The 6,712-nt window shown below is 38.3% G+C and overlaps 1 pseudogene; it reads left to right on the forward strand.

Annotated features, from left to right (window-relative positions):
* The first annotated feature begins 785 nt into the window (after positions 1-785).
* Positions 786-6,712, forward strand: LOC144664968 (uncharacterized; annotated as a pseudogene).

Genomic DNA, 6,712 nt, shown 5'->3' on the forward strand with positions numbered 1-6,712 from the left:
TATTTGTTAATTATGACACTCACTGTTCTTGGGACGCGAATCATACACAGTCCGAGCCACAGTGACGACAGTCCGCTCCACCATTGCCTGCCGCATATTCTCTCATACAGTTACTGTAGCAGGGTTCTCTACAGGTTCCTCGCTTCAAAAATTCTCTTGCCTCTTCATCCTGCAGACGCACTTCGAAAGGATTTATCGGTCCTAAAAACAAAGGACTTTGGTGTCATTTATTTACTCCATATATTTTTATGTAAAGGAGTCTAGTTCAGCTAAGAACCAGTTTAGAAACTTGTTCAAGTTAGATCTTAATTTTGATCTTTAGCCACGGCCGTTGAAACAATCGCAAAAACGCAAAACCAACAAGAAGCCGAATAAGTTTCCGGAGGTTATTTTTCTAACAAACTAAATAAGGCAATGAATTAATATAGGTACATAGACATATACAGAATATACGCTACAGCGATTCTTGAACTGGGGATAAAGGGATGCGTTGATGTGAAACTTAATTTATATCTTGTAAAAGTTGTAAGCGTTCCCTGGCTAAAAAAAAATATGTAATTGAGCTTTCGACTGCTAAACTACAGCCTTATTAAAATGAATAATAAAATCATTTATCATTCGTTAAAGGTTGTAGTTTGGCAACCGAGAGCTTATATTTGTAACATATTTGTTGCCAGAGAACGCTTCTAACTTTTACACGATTATGAACCGTGGTTACTCATCATTTGTAATCGTTAATTGATATAATTAGATCCAAATATACCTCTGACAGCTGGGTCCCGAATATGATAACGTGGATAGCGTGCCACCACGGCGACAATCAGGACAGCAAGTATGACAACACAAAGAGTCCTCATGTTAGCAAAATGGCGCTCAAGAAGAAATCAAGGCAGAAATCTGAAAGACAGTTTCAAAGTAATTGTATTTAAAATTAAGGATTTAAAGTCTACATACGAGCCTAGTGGCCCATCAGTCCGGAGCTTATCCCGGTTTCCGATGCTATTCCATCGCAAGGAATTGAATAGCCCCCAGCAGTAAATTCGCGATGAAAATATTTTGGATTTTTTTTTTTTTGGTACCCATTTATACACCTGGGTGAAGAGAGGCACTGTGAGAGTCTTGCCTAAAAACACAACACAATGACCCCAACCAGGGTTTGTAGCTGGACCGCTCGATCCAGAGTCCAGCGCGCTAATTATCTTCATTAAATTTTCAAAATATATTTGTATATAATAATAAAGAAGTTTCCCAGGCGTGTGGTGTATGTGTGTAATGTAGCAATGAATTGAATAAAGACATGATTCATATTGGCGATGTAAATATTTTCACAGCCGGCAACAACGACGAATTTTAGTAGATGTGGGTAAAAATCAATTAGGCAACATAAAACTTAAAGAAGATTTAATTGACATTTAATTAATCCCTTTCCTTTGATTTAAAGATCAATCTGAAAACAATTAGACAAGGACCCTGTTAAAACTAATTATTTAACCAAACGTTACGAACCACGATATAACGTAAATCTGTCCGAATTTCTAATTGTAATGTTTTCAATGTATAGAGGTAATAGTTCTTCTTTTCTTTTTACTATATAAAATACCTTTCCCTAAAGTAGTTGGCTTAGCAGTGGGAAGCTCGAGCAGTAAGACACTACCTCTCTGGAAGCTCTATTTTCATTAAATCAATTCATTACAATAAAGGGAGATTTAAAAAGATTTCTTTCAGGTCAACTGGTGTAGTTATTGATTACTAGTATAACTGTGCAGTAAATACTTATTATTATATATATACAATCTCAGAAATAAATTTAGTCCCGTTAATCGTTTTCTTGCTTGCGTGTGCATATATAAAACTTCATAAAGTTACGTTACAGGCATTCTGTATTGATCATGCGAAACAGCGTCTAAAAAGCTTTAGTTAATTAGTTTTCCCTTCTCATTGTTGAGTTAATCAGTTTGACTGTTAAGGCCTCTTCCTGACGTCCTAATGGCAAGATTAGTTTGATAACAATTAAATCTGGTGATTCTGTATGATTTTAACCGTAGTTACAGAAATACCAACACTCAAACGATCTTAAAACATTTATAGTGAAGAAAAGCCTGTGGTTTTGACATCGATCTCACAATATATTCTCATTGATTTATAAAACAACACTGAAAGTCACATTAATTATAAATTAGCTAAGGTACTTACGTGATGTTATTGCGCTGCAAGCTAATTAAAAACGCCAATTTAAATGCTAATTAAAACACTCTAGATCATTAAAAACGGAAGAATTTGCATAGTTTTTGGTAACTCCCTTTCGTTTTATTCAGTGCATACCAAAAGCAAATTTAATTTTAAACAGATAAACTGCAGAATACCTGGCCACTTCAAAACTTTACCCTTAAACAGTGGTTTATAAACGTGGCTGCGAAGCCACGTAGCCGCATAGCCACTTGGCCGCGTAATCGCGTAGAACTGCACTTCGAAAACAATTTAAAATTAATTGTGTGCAAGTTTCGGACTCGAGATATTAATTCTTGGCACCGCCATTAATTGCCTTGCATTAGCTTATATTCACCCAAGATTGCTTATGCCGCTATAACCTGCAGAACAGGCGGTTTATTTTATGCGGGGTTATTGCGCGGTCGCGTGAAGCCCGACCCCACGAGCGCGGAGCGCGAGGGAAAAATAAACCGCCTGTAGCCAGACCATTGTTCATGCTCTACCACCCACTTTTTTGATTGACATGAAAGACTGAGAAAGGTGTTTTCCTTCGCGCTTCGCGCTCGCCCCCACGTGATCCGCAAAATAAACCGCCTGTTCTGCAGGCTAATGCCGCTAAGAAAGCAAATCAAAATTCATAACAACTATCGGGAAAAGGGAGGTCATATTTTAAATTGTTTAAGTTTTAAAAAATGAACCCTTCACTTCACTTTTTGAACTGATCACTGAAATGAACACTTCTTTGTCTTTGTGGTTGCTTCATGATTTAATTGGTAAAGTTGGAAAGATCGATGATACAAAAATCTTATGAAATCGGTGAAGCTGAACAATTGTCTCACACATTCCTCAACAGTCAGCATTATCAGTATTAGCAGGTCAGAATTTTACTTCAATGGGTTCAGCATCTTGTGTTCTTACTACACACACAAATGAGATCAGTGAAATGCTCATTCGTCTGGGACAACACTTTTTTTTTTTTTAAGAATTTTTTTTTGGTCTGAATTCTGACAAATCATAAACCCAATCAGTGGTAAGACGCTAAGAGGAGTTGTTAGACGAGCACATTGTTCTAGTATTACGTACAAATCATGTTATTACTTTGCTGAATGTACGCTTTTGCAGGCTGTATCGGAAATAAACAAAAATCCACCTATAAAGTGTATAAACTCGAAAACGAAGATCCCCTAAGATTTCTTGTGTAATACAAAACTGTTCTTATACCTCGAAATACCTCTAATCGTTCGTCCGTTTGATTCTCTGCTCCAATATCGTAAACTCCAGGTTACTTTAGCTTTGGGCAACACAGTTTTTAAATACACTTAGGTAGATGTCCAAACAGATTGCATTGAAGAACACGGAAAAAAACAAAATATTGCCTCACCTCAATTTTGAAATCTTTGAGATCTTGACTGAACTGGACGTGCAAGTCAATTAAACTAATTTGGTCTTTAAACAGAATTTACAGACTCTCAGTAATCCCCTTCCATTGTTGTAGGGATTTAAACAATTGGAAACGCGAATCGAATTGGAGCCTTTTAAAACTTATTATTAAACCAAACTTACAAAACGAAATAACGTTCAATCGACCTGACACACATATACGGTGGGGGTTCTGTGACAACTGTTAAAATCGATTTTTTTCCCCTCTAAACTCGTTTTAGAGCAAACATAACAAATATCGCGAGAGCGTGACTTATAAACCACAACAGAGTAAAGAAAATATATTAAATAGATTTAGCCAAGCCTAAAAGCGGAGCTCCCCGGTAATTTACTTTGCCCTTTATTAAAATATCTGAATTCACTGACCGTAGGCATAAAAAATTGTTAATGAGCCCGCAATCCAATAGAAAAACCATTTTCGGTCAGCGGTCAACTTTATAAAAACGCGTTACCTCGATGAGTTATACACCTGAGCCCGCGATATGATCACGTGATACTGGTCAGCGGATACCTTGTATTGACAGCTGTCAATTGACCATAACTTGGATGCCCAGTAACAAATAGATGAGTGTTTGTCTATTTCTGAAGTGCGCAACACCGTACGACGTACGCCGTACGCGCCCGCGAGCCATGCCGCTAGCCATGATGACCATGAAAACTCAAGTTCATGGTTTTCGTATTCTGTGAATTTTCTATGGGTATGGGGCTCCGCTCTGCGGCCCTGCGGGCCGCTGTGGAGCTCCGCTAAAATGACATCATTAAGCTATTCTTAATGGCAACGAGTCATAATTGATATCACGTGCATTAAATCAAAAGAACAATAGTTGTGCACGTGTAAAACAATAGATTTTGCATTCCAGAGTGCTTAGAACTCAGATTTTAGCACACAGGAATGAAAACAACTTACAAACGTCTAAAAATATCATTCGGGTAATCCCCCGACTTTGTACACCCACGTACACACAAAAAAAAATTTGCATGCCGCTGTGGGTCACGCAATTTCTCGCTGTTCGCTTCAACTTAATTGTATTTTTTGCACACTCAGATTTAATCCTTTCGACTCGGCTGAAAGTCACTTTAAGTGCGCTGTAACCTTTTATTTTGCCTCGTTCAGGCAATTAACATTGCTCAATGTAACATAAGACAGCGAAGACACGCGATTCTCGCGATTTTGTCACAGAATTAATTCCTATTGAACAAATGTTTCTCATTGGTATAACGCCAACATGTCTGCTGCAAGTTATTCGAAAGAAGTTTTGCAAGCACTCTTGAAGGAAATTCGTGACTTTAAAGAAAATCCACAATGGAACAACAATTTTTTATTGGCCCAATCCGATTTCAATGAATGGCTACGCGTGTGGAAAATGACCATACCAGAAGGAAGCCGAATAAGCAAAGACCTTTTTGTTTTTCAAAAGAAAACAAAAGGAAAGTTCGTTGATTTGGTAGAGAATGAAATAATAGATTTGAAAGGCATAAAAGTGAGTTTTGAGATGAAAATAAAGTTTACAAAAGAAAATTTAAAGACTGGCGTAATACAAGAGATGGAGCATTATTTTAAAGAAAAAGAACCCCACGTTTTTAACGAACATAATAAACAACAGATAAAACAAGAGTTTGATAGATTTATTGAAAGAGCAAAGGGCCAAATTGAGGCTTGGTCAGAGCGCGGCTCAGGCTGGGTTATTGAAAGAATAACCGAAGCGTACTTGAATGTTGCACGCTATCAGCCGCTACGTGGAGGAACTTACTTACCTCTCCCAGCCAATTTGGCAAACAAGAAAGCAATCATTAACGTACGAAACAGGGACAACGAATGCTTGAAGTGGGCTCTAAGAGCTGCTTTATTTCCTGTAACGAAAGGTAAGAACCCAAATAGACCAAGCAGCTATCCGGCCAATGACGATATAAACTATCTTGGTATTGACTTTCCTACGCCAGTAAAACAGATTGACAAGCTCGAGGCTCAAAACAGCAACCTCGCAATAAATGTGTTCGGCTGGGAAGACAATCGTGTGATTGTGCACAGAATAAGCAAAAAAGAAGCAGTTGTGCCTCGGATAAACTTGATGTTAGTTGAGTCAGGATTAATTCAGCACTACTGTTTTGTAAAAAGAGTAAGCGCTCTGCTTTTTGATCAGAGCAAACATCGTACTGCAAAACACTTTTGCATGATGTGCTTGACCGGTTTTACAAGATCTGACTTGCTCGAGAACCACGAAAAATTTTGCAATGGCATGAACGGCAGGCCGACAAGGATCGAGATGCCGGAAAAGGGGAAAAACACCATTTCTTTCCAAAATCATCACAAACAGATGAAGGTACCATACGTGATATATGCAGACTTTGAGGCTTTGGTCAGAAAGATTTCAGGCTGCGAGCTTGGGCCAGAGAGCAAGCAAAAAAGCTACACCGAGAAGACAGAACAGCACGAGGCATGTGGTTTTGCTTACACAGTTGTAAGGAGTGACGGTAGGAATAAACGGCCAGTGGTTTACAGAGGCAAAAACGCTGTTGAAGTGTTTTTGAAGCAACTTTTAAATGAAGAAAATTTGATACGAAAGAGTTTGGCAACACCAAAGCCACTTGTTATGACGGCAAAAGATTGGGAAAAACACAAAAACGCAACTGAATGCCACATTTGCACCAAAAGTTTGATAAAAGATCTCTTTTTTGACTCATTACCTGTTTGGGACCATGACACAGGCCGTTATTGCGGCCAAAGCCACAAATGTTGTTATTACGCGGCACTCAAAAAAATAAATTTTGTTGGGCCAAAAATAGAAAGAAAAGAAAAAGACAAAATAGACCAATGGATTGCAAACAATCAGGAAAAATGTTTGTTTTGCGCAGAACCTTTGATGAAGCAAAACTTTAAAGACTCTGTCAAAGATCATTGCCACATAACAGGCAAGTACCGCGGAGCCGCGCACAACGCATGCAACCTGAAAATGCGAATAAAACCAAACACGGACCAAATACCAGTTGTATTTCACAACCTGAGGGGCTATGATGCACACCATTTAATGCAGGCGATGTCAAAGCTGTCGCAAGCAACACAAAA

Source organism: Oculina patagonica, chromosome 9 (assembly GCF_052425735.1).
Source record: "Oculina patagonica isolate OP01 chromosome 9, crgOcupat, whole genome shotgun sequence".
Lineage (NCBI taxonomy): Eukaryota > Metazoa > Cnidaria > Anthozoa > Scleractinia > Oculinidae > Oculina > Oculina patagonica.